Source organism: Gopherus flavomarginatus (assembly GCF_025201925.1).
Source record: "Gopherus flavomarginatus isolate rGopFla2 chromosome 13 unlocalized genomic scaffold, rGopFla2.mat.asm SUPER_13_unloc_5, whole genome shotgun sequence".
Classification (NCBI taxonomy): domain Eukaryota; kingdom Metazoa; phylum Chordata; order Testudines; family Testudinidae; genus Gopherus; species Gopherus flavomarginatus.
Genome location: NW_026114613.1, coordinates 153724 through 174407, shown reverse-complemented (window position 1 = coordinate 174407; position 20684 = coordinate 153724). Strand labels below are relative to the sequence as shown.

At 47.3% G+C, this 20684-nt stretch overlaps 1 protein-coding gene and 1 non-coding gene across 2 annotated transcripts in view; one reads left to right on the top strand and one right to left on the bottom strand.

Moving 5' to 3' along the window:
* The window catches only part of LOC127041850 (uncharacterized), a 256988-nt gene that overhangs the window by 127822 nt on the left and 108482 nt on the right, over positions 1-20684 (top strand). The gene's annotated exons all lie outside the window — the stretch shown is intronic.
* TRNAK-UUU (transfer RNA lysine (anticodon UUU)) lies at positions 11228-11301 on the bottom strand. Its single transcript has one exon. It is a non-coding gene; the product is annotated as a tRNA-Lys (tRNA).

Genomic DNA, 20684 nt, shown 5'->3' with positions numbered 1-20684 from the left:
GAGAGCTGTGTCCATAAGAGGACACTGAAGTCCTGAGAGCGACATGGGTCCTAATGATAGAACAGATGGCAGCCAGATGCCATTGGATGAAGGCGCACCGGGGGACCAGAGCTAATTGCCAGGATGGCCAACAGGAGGCACTGCAGTGGTGAGATATGCCCCATGGAACCAAGAATCAGCCGCAAGAAAGGCTCTCTCTGTCTTGAACCCCCACTTAGAAGGATTCTGCTGACAGGTCTTTTCTTTTTATGAAAAGAAATACAAAAAAGGAGCCAACAGAGACATTAGGTTCAGCAAGGAAGAACTGTCAGGCCAAGCCAAGATTTCCTGGTTACTAGGAAGGCTCTTCAGCCAGCTCTTCTCAAAGACCACTGTCCAGAGGCCTTTTAACAGTCACTGCAGATCTTCATCACAAAAGAGACAAAGAGATGCCAAAACAGAGTTCTCCACTGCCTGCAGCCATTAAGCTACCAAGAGTTCTGTGCACAGAGAGGCCCTTGCTGCTGGAAAAAGGCCTTGGGAGAGACTCTTCTGACACCAGCTGTGGTCATATAGCGTTTAGCACTCTGTGTTGAGGCTTCAGCATCCACAGATCAGGTTCAGTTGGGGGATGTTTTTCTTGTCTCCACATTCATCTAGTGGCTCTTTTCAACACTTGTCACCAAAAAGACCTATTTCTTTTGCAAGCAATGTATGGCTAGGCAAAGGCAGTCTTCTCCATTTCCTCAAAAGATCACTAAGCTGTGGGGAGAGGAGACACATTCAGCCAGGCATCACTGGGTGATGGAGGCTGAATCTCCTCTCTCTTCAGCAGGTGTCTGTGAAGGACATAAATCTACACCGTGTAGAGTTCAATAAAGGAGTTTATTACACACATCGCTGGCAGAGAGTCACCTTGCTTATTGGGCTCAGAGACACCGAGATAAGATAGCACATTAGCCGGTGGTTAACAGGTTACATAATGTCTCCGCTCATGGTCTCAAGTTAGCACGTTAACATTTAATTAATACTTTGGTAAAATATTAGTATAAAATATTTATGTTGAATTCTGATTTGAGGTCCATAGGAATGGAGCAACTCTTTTGATGGTCCAACAGGTACATTCGTAGGGGTTAAAGCAAAGAAACAGTGAAAGTATATGTCAATAAAGATTGTTTTCTGTATGTCTAAAGGCAAGGCATCGGTCCCTTGGAAGGGAGGTGGAAGGATGCCATATCTTACACTGACATGTGCCAACTTTTCATAAATTCAAGGTTGGATCTGTAGGAAGAACGTCTCCCTACAGAAGACTCAAACACAATAGGAACAAAGATTCTTTGTGTCTTATTCAGAGTTGCAGATTGAACAATAATTTAGTTCTTAGCTCCAACACATAGCATTTGCTGACCAGGCCTATCTTAGCAAGCAAGGCTCTCTCTTTACCCCAGCTTTCTCTTAGCTGATCACTATTTGCTAGGTCTCTGGTCCCTTGAGAATGCTCTGGACTTTGGGTCTGGGAAAGAGCTGGCACAATCCATAGACCAGGTTGTTATATAAAATGAACATGGATGTGAACTCTTCACATCCAGTAATGGCAAAGTTCTTGGCTTAGGCTTCTAGCAGTGATGGAATAAATTGCAGGTTGAAATCAAGTCTCTGAAGTCCATCCACAGGTGGGATGGGTCATTCTGTCCTTTGTAGAGAGCTTCAGTTTGTAGCAAAGTCCTTCCAGAGGTATGAAGCAGGATTGAAGACAAGATGGAGACAAGGCATCAGCCTTTTATAGTCTCCTGCCATGTGGTCTTTGCTTTCTTTGTCTCAAGGACACTCTATCCAGCATGTGGCATAGAAAAACCTGAGTTCTGTCCATAGGCAGGTCCCTGCATACCTTGCTGAGTCACAAGGCGTATCTGCCTTCTCTTAGAGGGTCAGTAGTATAACTCATGGTCCTTAATGAGCCATCAAGCAGGCTAGCCAGAACTGACACCAACTTGTCTGGCTGGGGTGTTCCCGGGAAGCATAGCACAAGTTTGAAATACAGGCAGCATACAGCCAATATTCATAACCTCAACTACAAAAATGAGACACATCTAGAGATAGCAGCCAGTCAGAACCTCTCCGTACATCCCTTACACAACAACCTTTCTACAATATTGGCTGCAAATATATGAGTGGTTGCATCAGTGATCTATAGTTACAGATTATGTCAATAACATCACAGGAGGTGACACGGCATCAGCGAGACTGATACTGGAATACTGCCTCCAGTTTTGGTGTCCTCATTTGAAAAAGATGTTGTGAAATTGGAGCTGGGGCAGCAAAGAGCCTCCAAATGTTCTGAGGGCTGGAGAAAAATGCCTTCTAGTGAGCTACTGAAAGAGCTCAACCTGTTTAACTTATCAGAAGAAGGTTGAAAGGAGACTTCATTAAAGTCTTGAAGTGTCTTAATGGAGAGAAAATACTGGGCATTAAAGGGCTCTTTAATCAAGCAGAGAAAGGCATAACAAGATCCAGTGGCTGGAAGGCAAAAAGAGACAAATTCATATTACAACTAAGGCACAAACAGTCAACAGCGAGGATGATTCACCACAGGAACAACCTACCAAGGAAAGTGGCTGATTCACCATCTCCTGATGTCATTTAATGAAGACTAGATGCCTTTCTGGAATGTGTTTGCCCCAATTGTAGCTATTGTGTCATACAGGAGGCCAGTGATATGCAGGAGGTCAGATTAGATGCTCTAATGGTCTCTTCTGGCCATAAAGTCAACTAATTTCTGAAAAACTGACTGTAGTATTGGGAGCAGCATCTGATGTTTTACTGTCTAGCCGGCTTGCTGCCTAGAACCAATGATCCTTGAATGGGGTGATCCACAGGGAGTAGCTCAAACCTCCAAAGTGCCTGGCTAGGGGCAGGACATTAGCAAAGCAAGGGAGGGGTGTGGCAGTGACATCACAAAGGCCTTTTGCAGGACCTCAGACTACTGGTCAAAGGTGGTGGGGAGGTGGTGACCTCACAGAGAGATGCTGACATCAGACAGGCAGGAGAGAGGCCAGGGAAACCTCAGAGACCCCTGTGGCTTTGCTTCAGAAAGTCTCCTTCTTGAGGTCTCTCTTTGAGGACTGAGAGAGTATTCAAGTTCACGTACGTGAGCGCCAGGAGGAACCTCTTTCAAGTTTTCTCCTTCCCTTTTAGTGATTTTACTAGAAAACAGCCGTCCTTGTTTAGACGGTAAGAGCTTCCTCGAGGTTTGAAGCCTGTTCAGTCTGTAAAAGCAGCAAAGAATCCTGTGGTACCTTATAGACTAACAGACGTTTTGGAGCATGAGCTTTCGTGGGTGAATACCCACTTCCTCAGATGCATGTAGTGGAAATTTCCAGGGGCAGGTATATATATGCTAGCAAGCAAGCTAGAGATAATGAGGTCAGTTCAATCAGGGAGGATGAGGCCCTGTTCTAGCAGTTGAGGTGTGAAAACCAAGAGAGAAGAAACTGGTTCTGTAGTTGGCAAGCCATTCACAGTCTTTGTTCAATCCTGAGCTGATGGTGTCAAATTTGCAGATGAACTGAAGCTCAGCAGTTTCTCTTTGAAGTCTGGTCCTGAAGTTTTTTTGCTGCAGGATGGCCACCTTAAGGTCTGCTATAGTGTGGCCAGGGAGGTTGAAGTACTCTCCTACAGGTTTTTGTATATTGCTATTCCTTATGTCTGATTTGTGTCCATTTATCCTTTTCCATAGAGACTGTCCAGTCTGGCCGATGTACATAGCAGAGGGGCATTGCTGGCATATGAGGGCATATATTACATTGGTGGATGTGCAGGTGACTGAACCGGTGATGGTGTGGCTGATCTGGTTAGGTCCTGTGATGGTGTCGCTGGTGTAGATATGTGGGCAGAGTTGGCATTGAGGTTTGTTGCATGGATTGGTTCCTGAGCTAGAGTTATTATGGTGCGGTGTGCAGTTACTGGTGAGAATATGTTTCAAGTTGGCAGGTTGTCTGTGGGCAAGGACTGGCCTACCACCCAAGGGGTAGCCACACGGCTACCCCTCTGATACTGTTCAGTCTGAGCCATCTGGTGACAGCTGAATTCTAGGCATGGAAAACACGAGCTTAAGGAGGCAGAATTTTATTCCACACCTGGGATTTTATCCCTTAGAATCACTGGGGACTTAGGGTTTGTCATTTTGGTTTCACCTTTTCCTCCCTCCCTCCCTCCTTTCTCTTTGTCTCTTGCGTCTTTTGTCCTTTCACCTGTTCCCCTCCCAACACCAGGAGCGGGGTGTGTGTGTGTATGTGTTGCGGGGGAATGCTCTGCAACTTCCACTCTGGGAGGTCCACCCAAAAATGTGGGGCTGAAATAATGCTCGGGCAGTAATCCCCACTGGTGATCTGGGCCATCCTTTGGGCTCTGTGTTGAGAACCCTCAGCCTCCTGTCCTCAGTTTCTACACTGATTGGCTGAGCAGGGGGTTATTGACAGGGAGGAGACTCAGGTCCTTGTTGTTCTATTTTAAGCCCAAGTAAATAAGTCAGAACAACTTTAATGTTTGATGAATTTTGCTGCTTCTCTGCATTAATAGTCTCTGAGCAGTTCATGATTCTCTCTAACATTGCAGTTCCCCTAAAATACTTGCTGAATAATTACTGTGCACTGTTGTTGGTCTGGAGCTCATCTGAGAGCATTTTATTCAGGTCATTCAATGTATGAAATTCAAGATCTGATGGTTAGTTTGAAAATCGGGACTCTTGGGTCCTATTCCCAACCCTGCCACTGGCTGCTTGTGTGACCTAAGACAAGTCAATTCTCCTTTCTCAGCCTTAGCTTCTCCCTCTTTCAAGTAGGGATAATAATGATCCGCTCCTACCTACCTCAACACACACTCTCTCTCCCCACACACAAACAGTCTCCATACTGATGTTGAAAAGCAGCTGGCAATCTAGTAGGATGCCCATGGAACAATGGGATAGAGAAACCTGCATCACTGAAAGTACAGCCATGAAGACACCACACACCAGCCTTTCCTAGCTGGCAAGAATCAAACCTCCACAGAAAGACCCCTATGGTGTCATAGCCCAGCTCCCTAAGCGCTCAGCTACAACCACTTAACACAGGGGCCCTTCTACACTCTAGTTCTGTTCCCACTCAAGGGTTATTTCCAACTGTTTGCTCAGACCAGCTTCCCCAGCACACTCACTGCTGTGCAGTTCTGTTCGTGTGGCCCTGGCTGAATAGCAAGAATTCCTGCCCATTTCCCTACTGGCTGGAGCATGGTTAGAATGTGTTTGTGGTTAATGATGTTGCTGGAGATTGTTCATTCCCTGCCTTGGGAATTCAGACAGTCCCTTTCCCAACATATTTCCAGCACATCAGTCCCTGGCTGGGTCTCCTGGGCAGTGGAAAACATCCCTTGTTTGGTGCTGCCAAGGGGAACGTGCGGAGCTGAGACGTCCCTTGGCTTGGATCAAAGGGGGATGTTGGATGGAATTTATCACACAACCCTCCCTGCTCCCCAGAGCCCACGGGGAGAATCTAGAGAAGGGGGAGTCATTCCTCCCCTGCGTTCCCAGAAGAGCTGCTAGGACTCCTTCCTGCCAGCTATTCACCCCTGGATTCATCCTCAGCTCCTAGGATCTTTCTGCTCGAAAGGCTCCAGAGGCCTGGGGTGGGGAGGGCGTCACTGCACAGTCTGAAACACAAGGGAGGTTTCTGGAATTGAAGGAAGGAGGAGAAAATGGAGAGGAAAGAAACAGAGAGAAAACACCTCATCTCCCTCCCCTCCCACTCTCAGCAAGAAATGTTATCAAGGACCAGCAATAGGGGAAATGGTGCCCTGGGCAAAACTTGTACTTTGGCACTTCCCCATTGCCCCTGGATGATCCTCTTCCCCCCAGCTCATGCACTCCCAACCCTTGCACCTCCTTCACCCCTAACTCCTGCCCCCTCCTGTGCCCTAACCCCTACACTGTGTCCCCTTTGCCCTTAACTGTCACACTCCCCTCCTGTGCCACCAGCCACTGCACCCCCTCCTGCACCCACGTGGAGACAGTGACCTGTGTGAATGGATCAGCTGGACGTGCTGCCCACTCCTCCCTGGAACACTGCTCCTCTGGGCACCCCTAGGGGCTGTGGGGGCGAGAAGCGACATCATCTCAGTTCCCTGCATCCAGGTCACTTTCCTCAGCCAGGCTGCATAAGGGAAGGGCAGAGAGCAGCAGCTTCTGATGCTCCCCTGACAGCACGGCCCAGGTGGGGAAAGTGACCAGGACACATGGAGCACATAGTGTGGCTCCTCACTCCACAACCCTCTATCAGGCCATGGAGGACCACTGGGGCAGGGGAGAGCAGTGAGCACCTTTGCACTGCCACACGGTGCTCTTTGACCCCCTGGAGCCCTGGGCAGCTTCCGGGGGGCCCCCACCCCTAAAGCCAGCCAAGCTCCCCAGCACCAACGTCATAGAACACAGGGAGACTGGCCACACACTGAGCAGTGGTAGCCTGGCCAGCATAGAATGGAGGCTCAGGGGGGCTCAGCCTCCACAAACCTTGCGTCGTCAAGGAGACAGTGGGGCCCATGACTAGGGGCCCTGGAGAAATTAGGTCCCTCTGGAAAAGTCTCCCCCATGTCAGCCCCAAGGCTCTGGTCTCGGGGCCGCAGCAGGGCAGGGGTAAAGGAGTGACAGGGTGGGGCTAGTGGGGGAAGGGATGGAACAGAGGTGACAGTGGATGGGGCCATGGGTGGAAGGGGGCAGAGCCACAGACAGAAGTGGGGGAGGCACGGTTCCGGTGCTGGGGGCCTCGCACTTCTTCTCCCTTTCCCTGGGCTTTGGCATCACTAGCTCCTGCTTAGCGAGTAGGGTTCAGTGGTCCTCAAAATGTGGGGCATGATTCCTAGGGGGACACAGAGGAAGATTCATAGGGGCATGTCAAGGGCTGAGCCAGTCCCCATGGAGGGAGCACCACTCAGCCCCATTCTGTCCCAGCTCTTTTCCAACCCCACCCTCAGCCTGAGCCCCTGACTCCCAGCCTGGCCTCGACCCCCTTACCCCTGTCTGCACCCCTCTCTTCAGCAAGCAACAGCCCCACTCCCAGCCCTGGTTTTTGACTGTGGCTTCTCAATGGCCACAGCCATGGATAAAAGGACACAGTGTGAAATGTTTGGGGACCACTGGTTTAGGGTGACATTCTCAATCACTTCTATGCAGTCCAATAAAAGCTATTTCTCACCCACCTACCCTTCCATCAGGAACCACTAGGTATGTTCTGCTGCCCTTCACTCATGCAGGAAGGAAAATAACATTTCATACCACTCAGTGCTACAGTGATTTGTAATCCACCACCAGCCAAAACTGGTCATTTTGGGAAAGCAGCCCCCTCATGCTGCATACCCAGGCAGAGTAGGTGTGTCTATGCCAACATGGTCTGTTCCTGAAGTCTTTCCCCCAGCTCCTCACTAGATGGGAGGGGCGAGCTCATTCAGCCCCTGCTTCCGCTTAGTATTTTAAAACACCTTAGTGTCCCTAGCTCTGCTGGCCTTAGATTTCTCCTCCTGTCCCTTTCCTAACGGCTGAGTGGTTAAGGTGATGGACTGCTAATCCACTGTATTCTGCACACATGGGTTTGAATCCCATCCTTTGTTCCATGCATTTAGTCTTCACTCCTCCTTTATAGACAACCATCTCCCCCTTTGGTACAATGACAGATCAAACAATGTTGCTTCCTGCAAACAAAAACCTTCTCAGAAACCCCCTTGCTTTAAAGAAAATGTCTAAATCTCTGATGTCTAAAAAAAAAATTTCTCTAGCCCTATATGTCTTAGTTTTTATCTCAAAAGGTAACAGCCTCATAATCTCCCACAAACACCCTGGGACCTCCCCAAATTATTAAAATACCCCAGTTCTCAGCAAGGCTATGACAGTGACCCACAGCTAGAGTGTCTAGGCCAAGCTGTTCTGAAGGAGGCAACTCAAACATTTTCTCCCTGCTTCCCTTGACAAGGTCTGACTGGGAAAACAAAATTCTCCAAACTGAAAAGTTTCTGCTGAAAAACCCATACTAGCTATTTGGGGACTTTGGTTTGAATGTATTATTATTATTATCTTCTGATTTATGAATTAGTTTTGTCATCCAGGTGTGTTTCCAGCTGTTGAGTTGTGGGGAAGAGATGCCAAGTCATGATGTCTCTACCCCTCTTTCATACTTTCTTCCAATTTTCTAGAAAGCTCCTTTGCTATGATGTGAGTTAAGCAGTGTCCATTCTTACTGTGTTATCTCAGCCAAGTCTGCATTGTACACGGTTCCTGGGATAGTTCTTGGGAGTGTAGCTACCTTTAATGGGCCAGCAGTGAGTCTGACTCCTCCATTTTTGCACCTGAAAGGCTGGTGGTGGGCATTTCCCAACCTCGTAACATATTTCTGTAATGCACACAGAGCAAACTTCATAACTTCCAAAACCAAGGTGAGCAGATAGAATGCAAGAAGACATTCATGTTCAACAGATGAACAGTTCAAGAGTTTTATAATGATACCTCACCAGGCAGACTTTGTTAAAACGTATCATCACTATATGAGAGTGGTGAATATGGGGCTTCCAGGGTGCTGCTTTGAGCACAGCGTGCCACACCTGGGCTTACATTGCAATGGGAACGTACCCTTCGAGTCCATCTCTCCTGGGATAAGATGGCAGCATGGCTGGCCTGGATCATCTGACTTGGGCTCATGGAACTAAAGCTGAGATGCTAAAAACTGTGGTATAGATATTTGTGTTCACACTGAAGCCTGGGTTCAGAAACCCTCACCCCTCGTGTGGTCTCAGAGGTTGGGCTCAAGTCCATACGTCTGCACTGTAATTTTATAGCCTTGCAATCCAAGTCCCATAACCCTGAGTTGGCTGACCTGGGCTTTGAGACAGGTGCCCTGGGTGTTTTCATCACAGAGTAGACATAACATTAGGGTAGGTCTACAGTGCAGTGAAACACCCAGGGCAGGCTTGTGTCGGATTAATCAGGGTCATGTGGCTTGGGCTGTAAAGTTGCAGTGTACGTGTCCTGGCTCAGGCTCTGCACTCTGCTCTAGGAGCCCAAAGGTTGGGAGGGAGTTTAGCAAGTGGAACTGTTAAAACTGCAGAGAAGTCTTACCTTGGACCCACGGCAGTTCTCCATTGGTCTGTCTGCTTTTGGGGCAGGGATAATAACTCACAGTGGTGCCCTGTTGAGTGGCTTTTGGGGCACCTGCTCTTGGCTGCTGTCAGAAGGACCTTTGGTCTAGCCCAGTGTGGGTTTTCTTATGGTTTAAATTACATGCACAGGCACTGATAACAGCGTTACTGAACATTTGGGAGTTGGAAGCTGGTAGGTCAGTGGTCCAGTCCCCTCCTGGATGACCCCCTCCCTCTGGGACAGGGGCAGTTCTGAGCTCTCACACCAAATGCTCATTGTGGCTGCCAGAATCTGTGGGCAGCTCACCTAGTTTATGCCGAGAGTTGAGTCCTGCTTTGTGCCCAGTGTCTGAGAATGAAAATCCTAAACCACTCTATGAAATAATTAATACAGGAGAATGTGCTACTGTCCCTGCCCCAAAGCAGACAGACCAATGGAGAAATGCCATTGAGTCCAGGGTAATACTTCATTGCGGTTTTACCTTTTTCACTTGCTAAACTCCCTCTCAACTTTGAGGGGGCCCAGAGCCCAGTATTGAGCCTGAGCTGAGACATCTACACTGCAAATTTACCACCCCACAGCCAAAGCCTCGGGAGCCTGAGCTGGCATGGGGCAGCCTTGGGTGTTTCACTGCAGTGTGGACATAGCATAGTATTATGTCTACACTGTCATAAACACACCCAAGTCACTATTCTCAAACCCTGGGTCAGTTGATTCAGGCTTGTGGGGCTTGTGCTGCAGGCTTATAAAATTACAATGTAGACATTTGGGCTTTAGCCCAGCCTCCGAGACCCCACAAGGGCTGAGGGTCTCCGAGCCTGGGCTCCAGTCTGAGCCTAAATGTCTACACTGCAGTTTTTAGCCTCACAACCTGAGCCCCAGGAGTCCAAGTCAGATGATCCAGGCCAGCCGGGCCACACTGCTTTTAGCACGTTATAGATGCCCTCTCAGTGTATGTCTACACTGCAATGTAAGCCCAGGCTTAGCAGAAGTCATGTCAGCAGCTCCAACTCCTAAACATAAACCACCAGGAAAAGACCCACTCCCAAATAAGCTGGGCAGTGTCCTTCTCCCTACGGTTCATAAGTCCAGCAACCAAAAGTCCTTTAACATGAGCCATCCCCTCTCTGCACCCCACTCACAGCTGTTGTCCTTAGTCAGTGCAAGCCCAGATTTGCCTCTGTACAGTTCACCTGCCATCCTGGGTGGAAAGGGGGGAAAATAAGAAGGCGCCATTCTCACTATGTTGGCTAGGGACTCACTCATCCCTCCACAGTCACCCTGTCCTAACATTGATCTAACCCCTAAATTTTAGTATTAGGACCCAGGTCCCAGCTCACTTGGCTTTGGAACCCATGTCCTAGCAAGTGCGATTGAATTGAGGGTGAGTCCCTCAATCGCGGTCTGCCGAGCACAGTTGTGCTGCCCTTGATTCACACAACAAGGATAACAACCCTTTATTTCTCCTGCCCCTATAACAAGGAGACTGGGAATCCAACATCAGCCAAAAGTGATCATTTTGGCAAGCAACCCAACATATTTCCATCATACTGTAAAATCCACATGCAGTCTCATACACGAAACCTTGCACGAAAACTGCTGGAGGAAAGGAGGGAGCTGTGGGTTCGGATTGAAGAGCAGCATTAGGAGGAGGGGCCTGTGGGCTGGGATTGAGGGGGCTGTGGGTAGGGACAGAGGAGAAGGGTGAAGAGGAGTAGGCTCTGATTGGGAGTGAGGAGCAGTGTGCACAGGAGGGACTGAGGGTTGGGATTGAGGGGCACTGGGAAAAGAGTGGACATGGGTTTAGGCTGAAGAGCATCGTCATTTGGGGATCCAGAAGGAAAGAGAAAGGCAGTAGGTGATTCTAATTCCTTAGGGATGTTCTGTGTGTGTGTGTGTGTGTGTGCAGGAAAGGAACATGCTATATGCCTAGAGGATTCCTCCAGGCTGCAAGGACAGAGGGGCTGTCAGGAAGTTGCCCCTTCAAACCCACACACAAAAAGGCCCTTCTGAGGAAAGGGAAAATCCTGAAGAGAAAAAGTAACATCAAAGAGGACTCCAGAAAGACAGTTTAAGATCTTGGGGAGTAGTTTATCACCTGACCAGAGACTTGAACCCTGGACTCCCAGATTAAAAGTCTGATGCTCTACCAACTGAGCTAGACAGGGTCACAAAGGCAAAGAGCAACTTGGTGCAGAGGAGAAACTAATCAAGAAAACAGAAGTGGGAAACAGGAGGGAAAACCTGCAGCTCTCTCTGGTCTGGTCAACACTATGAGTTTATATCGAATTTAGCAGCATTAAATCGCATTAACCCTACACTTGTCCATGCAATGAAGTCCTTTATATCAATATAAAGGGCTCTTAATATCGATATCTGTACTCCTCCCCGACGAGGGGAGTAGTGCTGAAATCGCTATTGCCATGTCAGATTTGGGTTAGTGTGGCCGCAATTCAATGGTATTGGCCTACGGGTGCTATCCCACAGTGCACCATTGTGACCGCTCTGGAAAGCAACCAACTCAAATGCACTGGCCAGGTAGACAGGAAAAGCTCCATGAACTTTTGAATTTCATTTCCTGTTTGCGCAGCATGGTGCGCCGATCAGAACAGGTGACCATGGAGTCTCAGAATAAAAAAAGAGCTCCAGCATGGACCGTATGGGAGATACTGGATCTAATTAGACAAAACCTAAAGAAAGGAATGACCTGGGGAGTCATTCCCATTTTTGTCCATGCACCCTCGGCCGACCTCACCGAGGCCGGCCAGGAGCACCCATGACAGCAACAGATGGTACAGTATAACTGGTAACTGTCATTGTCAACTTGCAAAGCAGCAGACGGGATGGTATGGCTGGTAAACATCTTTGCTAACTTGCAAAAGGCAATGGGATGCTGCTGTGTAGCACTGCAGCACTGCGTCTGTCAGCACCATCTAGTAGACATACGGTGACGGTGAAAAAAGGCTGAATGGGCTCCATGGTTGCCATGCTATGGCATCTGCCCGGGCAATCCAGGGAAAAGGGCGCGAAATGATTATCTGCCATTTCTTTCACGGAGGGAGGACTGAGTGATGACATTTACCCAGAATCACCCACGACACTCTTTTTGCCCCATCAGGCATTGGGATCTCAACCCAGAATTCCAATGGGCGGGAGAGACTGCGGGAACTATGGGATAGCTATGGGATAGCTACCCACAATGCAACGCTCCGGAAATCGACGCTAGCCTCGGTACATGGACGCACATCGCCAAATGAATGTGCTTAGTGTGGCCGTGTACACTCGATGTATACAATCTGTTTCCAAAAACTGGTTTCTGTAAAATTGGAATAATCCCGTAGTGTAGACATACCCTGTGATTAACAACTTTGGTGGCTAATTGAAAGGCTGATGGTTCAAACTTAAGTGAAGATGGAGGTGTTTCTTTTTTAGTGATGAGAATCCAGTACATTTTAAAAGGCCAAAAATCTCCTCAATGCTGCTCTAGCCTCATTAGGCAAGCATAAGTGGCACTTCTGCTACATACATTGGTGGTATAGTGGTGAGCATAGCTGCCTTCCAGCAGTTGATCTGGGTTCGATTCCCAGCCAATGCAGTGATGTGATGTTTTCTCCCCTGGGAATTGGTTTAATTTCAGTCACATTGTATCAGGTTATCAATGGAATGAGAGAATCAATGTTCTGCAGGTCATCAAACACACAGTGGAGGAAGAAAGGGGCAGGACAATGAGCTGTTGGAGTTATCCTTGTATTACAAAGTTTGGTTTATTTTTTTTAAAAACTTCCTTTATTTCCCTCTCCCTTTTAGACTGGAGCCTTTAAGGTCAGAAGGGACCAATGTGATCATCTAGTCCGACCTGCTGCACCTTACAGGCCAAAAGACCCCCCTCCCCTCCTGTAATAGACCAGGGAGGGGAGGCAACTCTGTGCATTGCCCCTACCCCAGGGAGCACATGGATGATCTCTGCTCCTCTCCCCCAATGGGTGTGCAGAGATGTGCCAACAGCACTAAGGTGGCTCCCTGCCCACTCTGCCTCCGTCCCTCCATATCACTCCCAGAAATGTGTCTCCATTCATTGCCCCTGCCCCGAGCACCAACTCAGCAGCTCCCATTGGCCAGGAACTGCAGCCAATGGGAGCTCTAGGGGCAGCGCCTGCAGCGCATGGACACCCCCTGGCACGGCCCACCTAGGAGCTGTTGACGCAGGCTTGGTGTACCAGTCACTTTGGGTGCTGCACTGCCCAGGGTAAGCGCCACCTCTCCTGCACCCCAACTCCCTCCCCCAGCGCAGAGCCAGCACCCCGCACACAAATTTTCTCCCATAGCTTTGCTTGTCTTCCTTTCACCCAGAACCATCCTCCTTCTCCTGGGATGCAAGTAGCCATCCCTGGGAAGCCAAGAGGCAGGCATAGGATTCTACCTCCCAGTAGCCAGCCGCACCTCCCCAGGCTTTGCAGAATGAACGGTGGTGCTCTACTAACCCCACTTAGCTGCACTGAGGCGCTTAGCTTCTGCCCTGCCTTCCTCAGCTCGACTTTCCTCTTTTGTCCCATTCCTGCCTCACTTCCTCCTTTGGCAAGTCACACAAAGGAGGCTAGCAGGAAGAGCTGGCCTCCATAGGCCAACCTCCAAGGGCAGAGGAAGCCAAGCCACAAGGCTTCAAAAGGTGACTGGCCAAGATCCTCTAGCTTTCCCCTGCTGATGCCAAGGATTTTTCATCAGCTCATTTCATCACCCTCTGCCATGCAGGGGTTGGGGTTATCAAAGGTGTTATCCAAAATTGGGCCAGCTAGTAAGCGTAGGGAGGACTAATGACCCACCAGAGTTTGCCTGAAAGCAGCACATTTATTATACTGACAGCTAAACTCAAAATAAGCAGGGTGGGGGGGGTCACACTCGCACTCGCATACTCACGCTCCCAGGACTGGCATGGCACTGGAGATGTCAGGATTCTGCAAAGTAAGTGTCCCACAGTGCAGCTATGGACGGTGCGATGAAGGTAAGTCTTCCTGAGGCACAATGAAATACAGCACAGAGAACCACTGGCCAGGCAGTCCGGGCAAAGGGCATTCACTGGAGGTACAAGCTTGTGAGTGCTCTCCTGAGCACATGGCCCCTTCCCCTTTTAAGGACCTGCACCTCATGGCCTGCAACTAGAGATGACTTGGCTGCATCTGGTTGGTCACACTCCACCTTGGGCAGTGTCCATGCTCTGGGTGATCACTGCCTAATTAGAGTACCAGACACCTTGTCTACCTAGGAGCTCTTCTGCTCTTCAACCAGAACATTCATCCCACAAGCATTCCAGGAGGGAGCGGGAGGGGAAAAGCCACTTCACAGGCATTCAGAGAGGGAGAGGAGACAAAAGTGGGAGTAGGGGAAGTATAACAGACCTTTTGAGCATAGAAATCACTGCTGCTCCTACAACAGCAGGGACAGGCCAGTAGGAGCTGGGAAAATTAAGCCATCATGTTTCTGCCTGGTTTCAAATCAGAGACTTTTTGCGTGTTAGGAAAACACGAGAACCACTACACTACAGAAACTCTGTTGCAGGGCTCTGCCCCTCCCTTCATGAGAACATAAGAATGCCCATACTGGGTCAGACCAAAGGTCCATCCAACCCCGCATCGTATCTGCCAACAGCGGCCAATGCCAGGTGCCCTAGAGGGACTGAACCTAACAGGTAATGATCAAGTGATCTCTCTCCTGCCATCCATCTCCACCCTCTGACAAACAGAGGCTAGGGACACCATTCCTTACCCATCCTGGCTAATAGCCATTCGTGGAACCCATCCTGGCTAATAGCCATTCATGGACTTAACCTCCATTAATTTATCTGCAAAAAGAAAGAGGAGTACTTGGGGCACCTTAGAGACTAACTAATTTATTTGAGCATAAGCTTCTGTGGGCTAAAACCCACTTCATCGGATGTATGCAGTGGAAAATACAGCAGGAAGATAGACATAAATATACACAAAGAACATGAAAAATGGGTGTTGCCATACACACTATAATGAGAGTGAGCAGTTAAGGTGAGCTATTATCAGCAGGAGAAAAAACCTTTTGTAGTGATAATCAGGATGGCCCATTTCCAACAGTTGACAAGAAGGTGTGAGTAACAGTAGTGGGACAAATAAACATGGGGAAATAGTTTGACTTTGTGTAATGACCCATCCACTCCCAGTCTTTATTCAAGCCTAATTTAATGGTGTCCAGTTTGCAAATTAATTCCAATTCAGTAGTCTCTCGTTAGAGTCTGTTTTTGAAGGTTATTTGTTGTAATATTGTGACTTTTAGGTTTATCTTCGATTGACCAGGGAGATTGAAGTGCTCTCCGACTGGTTTCTGAATGTTATAATTCTTGACATGTGATTTGTGTCCATTTATTATTTTACGTAGAGACTGTCTGGTTTGGCCAATGTACATGGCAGAGGGGCATTGCTGGCACATAATAGCATATATCACATTGGTAGATACGCAGGTGAATGAGCCTCTGATAGTGTGGCTGATGTGATTAGGTCCTATGATGGTGTCCCCTGAATAGATATGTGGACAGAGTTGGCAACAGACTTTGTTGCAAGAATAGGTTCCTTGTTTAGTGTTTTTGTTGTCTCGTTGCTGGTAAGTATTTGCTTCAGGTTGGGAGGCTGTCTATAAGCAAGGACTGTCCTGTCTCCCAAGATCTCTGAGAGTGAGGGATCGTCCTTCAGGATAGGTTGTAGATCCTCGATGATGCGCTGGATAGGTTTTAGTTGGGGGCTGAAGGTGACGGCTAGTGGAGTTCTGTTACTTTCTTTGTTGGGCCTGTCCTGTAGTAGGTGACTTCTGGGTACTCTTCTGGCTCTGTCAATCTGTTTCTTCACTTCAGCAGGTGGGTATTGTAGTTGTAAGAACACTTGATAGAGATCATGCAGGTGTTTGTCTCTGTCTGCGGGGTAGGAGCAAGTGTGATTGTATCTTAGAGCTTGGCTGTAGACAATGGATCATGTGGTGTGGTCTGGATAGAAGCTGGACGCATGTATGTAGGTATAGCGGTCAGTAGGTTTCCAGTATAGGATTGTGTTTATGTGACTATCGCTTATTAGCACTGTAGTGTCTAGCAAGTGGATCTCTTGTGTGGACTGGTTCAGGCTGAGGTTGATGGCGGGATGGAAATTGTTGAAATCATGGTGGAATTCCTCAAGGGCTTCTTTTCCATGGGTCCAGATGATGAAGATGTCATCACTGTAGCACAAGTAGAGTAGTTGGTTAGGGGACAAGAGCTAAGGAAGCGTTGTTCTAAGTCAGCCATAAAAATGTTGGCATACTGTGGGGCCATGGGAGTACCCATAGCAGTGCCGCTGACTTGAAGGTATACATTGTCCCCAAGTGTGAAACAGTTGTAAGTAAGGACAAAGTCACAAAGTTCAGCCACCAAGTTTGCTGTGATATTATTGGGGATACTGTTCCTGACGGCTTGTAATCCATCTTTATGTGGAATGTTGGTGTAGAGGGCTTCTATCTCCATAGTGGCCAAGATGGTGTTTTCTGGAAGATCACCAGTGGACTGTAGTTTCCTCAGGAAGTCAGTGGTGTCTCAAAGATAGCTAGGAGTGCTGGCAACGTAGGGCCTGAGGAGGGAGTCTACATAGCCAAACAATCCTGCTGTCAGGGTGCCAATGCCTGAGATGATGGGGCATCCAGGATTTCCAGGTTTATGGATTTTGGGTAGACGATAGAATACCCCTGGTTGGAGTTCTAGGGGTGTGTCTGTGCAGATTTGTTCTTGTGCTTTTTCAGGGAGTTTCTTGAGCAGATGGTGTCGTTTCTTTTGGTAACTCAGTGGCATCAGAGGGGAACGGCTTGTAGAATGTGGTGTTAGAGAGCAGCCTAGCAGCCTCTCGTTCATATTCCAACCTATTCATGATGACAACAGCACCTCCTTTGTCAGCCTTTTTTATTAGGATGTCAGAGTTGTTTCTCACATAAATTTGATAGTCTCTAAGGTGCCACAAGTACTCCTCATTCTTCTTGCTGATACAGACTAACATGGCTTCCATTCTGAAACCGATTAATTTATCTAGACTCAAAGACTTTAGGGTCAGAAGGGACCAATGTGATCATCTAGTCTGACCTCCTGCACAAAGCAGGCCACAGAACCCTACCCATCCACTTCTATAACAAACCCCTAACCTATGTCCAAGTTATTGAAGTATTCAAATTGTGGTTTGAAGACCTCAAGCTGCAGAGAATCCACCAGCAAGTGACCCATGCCCCATGCTGCAGAGGAAGGCGAAAAACCTCCAGGGCCTCTGCCAATCTGCCCTGGAGGAAAATTCCTTCCCAACCTCAAATATGGCTATCAGCTAAACCCTGAGCATGTGGGCAAGACTCACCAGCCAGCACTCAGGAAAGAATTCTCTGCAGTAACTCAGATCCCATCCCATCCAACATCCCATCACTAACCTCTGGGCATACTTATCTGCTGATAATCAAAGCTCAATTGCCAAAGTTAAGCTATCCTATCATACCATCCCTTCCATAAACTTATCAAGCTTAGTCTTAAAGCCAGATATTTTTGCCCCCACTACTCCCCTTGGAAGGCTGTTCCAGAACTTCACTCCTCTAATGGTTAGAAACCTTCGTCTAATTTCAAGTCTAAACTTCCTAGTGTCCAGTTTATACCCATTTGTTCTTGTGTCTACATTGGTACTAAGCTTAAATAATTCCTCTCCCTCCCTAATATTAATCCCTCTGATATATTTATAAAGAGCAAGCATATCCCCCCTCAGCCTTCTTTTGGCTAGACTAAACAAGCCAAGCTCTTTGAGTCTCCTTTCATAAAACAGGTTTTCCATTCCTCGGATCATCCTAGTAGCCCGTCTCTGAACCTGTTCCAGTTTGAATTCATCCTTCTTAAACATGGGAGGTCAGAACTGCACACAGTATTCCAGGTGAGGTCTCACCAGTGCCTTATATAACGGTACTAACACCTCCTTATCTTTGCTGGAAATCCTTCGCCTGATGCATCCTAAAACCGCATTAACTTTTTTAACGGCCATATCACATTGGCGGCTCATAGTAATCCTGCAATCAACAAATACTCCAAGGTCCTTCTCCTCCTCTGTTGCTTCCAACTGATGCGTCCCTAATGTATATCTAAAATTCTTATTATTAATCCCTAAGTGCATGACCTTGCACTTTTCATTATTACATTTCATCCTATTACTATTACTCCAGTTTACAAGGTCATCCAGATCTTCCTGTATGATATCCCGGTCCTTCTCTGTGTTAGCAATACCCCCCAGCTCTGTGTCATCCGCAAACTGTATTAGCACATTCCCGCTTTTTGTGCCAAGGTCAGTAATAAAAAGGTTAAATAAGATTGGTCCCAAAACCGATCCTTGAGGAACTCCACTAGTAACCTCCTTCCAGCCTGACAGTTCACCCTTCAGTACGACCCGTTGGAGTCTCCCCTTTAACCAGTTCCTTATCCACCTTTCAATTTTCATATTGATCCCCATCTTTTCCAATTTAATTAATAATTCCCCATGTGGAACCGTGTCAAATGCCTTACTGAAATCGAGGTAAATTAGGTCTACTGCATTTCCTTTGTCTAAATAATCTGTCACCTTCTCAAAGGAGGAGATCAAGTTGGTTGGCACGATCTACCCTTAGTAAAACCATGTTGTAATTTGTCCCAATTACCATTGACCTCAATGTCCTTAACTACTTTCTCCTTCAAAATTTTTTCCAAGACCTTGCATACAACAGATGTCAAACTAACAGGCCTATAGTTACTCGGATCTCTTTTTTTCCCTTTCTTAAAGAAAGGAACTACGTTAGCAATTCTCCAGTCGTACGGTACAACCCCTGAGTTTACCGATTCATTAAAAATTCTTGCTAATGGGCTTGCAATTTCATGCGCCAGTTCCTTTAATATTCTCGGATGAAGATTGTCTGGGGCCTCCGATTTTGTCCCATTAAGCTGTTCAAGTTTGGCTTCTACCTCAGATGTGGTAATATCCACCTCCATATCCTCATTCCCATTTGTCATCCTTCCATTATCCCTAAGCTCCTCATTAGCCTTATTAAAGACTGAGGCAAAGTACTTATTTAGATATTGGGCCATGCCTAGGTTATCCTTAACCTCCTTTCCATCCTCAGTGTTTAGCGGTCCCACTTCTTCTTTCTTTGTTTTCTTCTTATTTATATGGCTATAGAACCTTTTCCTATTGTTTTAATTCCTTTTGCAAGGTCCAACTCTACTTAGCTTTTAGCCTTTCTCACTTTATCCCTACATGTTCTGACCTCACTAAGGTAGCTTTCCTCACTAATCCCACCCTTCTTCCACTCCTTGTAGGCTTTCTGCTTTTTCTTAATCACCTCTCTGAGATACTTGCTCATCCAACTTGGTCTACAACTCCTGCCTATGTTTTTTTTCCCCTTTCTTGGAATGCAGGCTTCTGATAGTTTCTGCAGCTGCGACAAAGTAATTCCAGGCCTCCTCTGCATTTAGATCCACAAGTTCTTCAGTCCAGTCCACTTCCCTAACTAATTTCCTTAATTCTTTAAAGTTAGCCCTTTTGAAGTCAAAAATCCTAGTCCCAGATCTATTTTTGTTTATCCTTCCATCTAGTTTGAACTGAATTAGCTCATGATCACTCGAACCAAGGTTGTCCCCTACAACCATTTCTTCTATGAGGTCCTCACTACTCACCAAAACCAAATCTAAAATGGCATCCCTTCTTGTTGGTTCTTCAACTACTTGGTGAAGAAATCCATCTGCTATCACATCCAGAAAAATCTGAGCCCTATTATTCTTGCTAGAACTTGTCCTCCAGTCTATATCTGGGAAGTTAAAGTCTCCCATGATCACACATTTCCCATTAGTGTTTACTTCCTTAAAAACATTAAAGAGGTCTCTATCCATATCCAAATCAGATCCCGGCGGTCTGTAGCATACCCCAAGCACTATCTCAGGGGACGCTCTGGTAGCTTTCTTTCCAAGTGTGATTTTTGCCCAGATAGACTCTGTCTTGTCCATTCCATCACTTCTTATTTCTTTACAGTTAACCTCCTCATTGATGTACAATGCTACTCCACCACTTTTGCCTTTATTTCTGTCTTTCCTAAACAGCACATAGCCTTCAATACCTGTACTCCAGTCATGACTACTATTCCACCATGTTTCTGTTATCCCAATAATATCCGGTTTCACTTCCTGCACCAGTAGCTCTAGTTCCTCCATTTTGTTCCATAGGCTCCTTGCATTAGTGTACAGACATTTTAATTTTTGCCGTTTGGCTTCACTGACATTCTTTATCCTGTTAGGCAAAGACATTCTACCACCAGCATCCCCTGTTAGTCTGCTATCTACACTACCCTTCCTCCTTGTCTCAATTCTTCTGTCCACAGCTGTATCACCTCTTACTTTGTTTACTTCCCTCTCAAGGTTAAATTCTGGCGTGGAGATCTCCTGGACATCTCCCAACCATCTCCCCCAAATTCCTAGTTTAAAGCTCTCTTAATCAATTTGGCGAGCCTCCATCCTAGAAGTCTATTTCCCTCC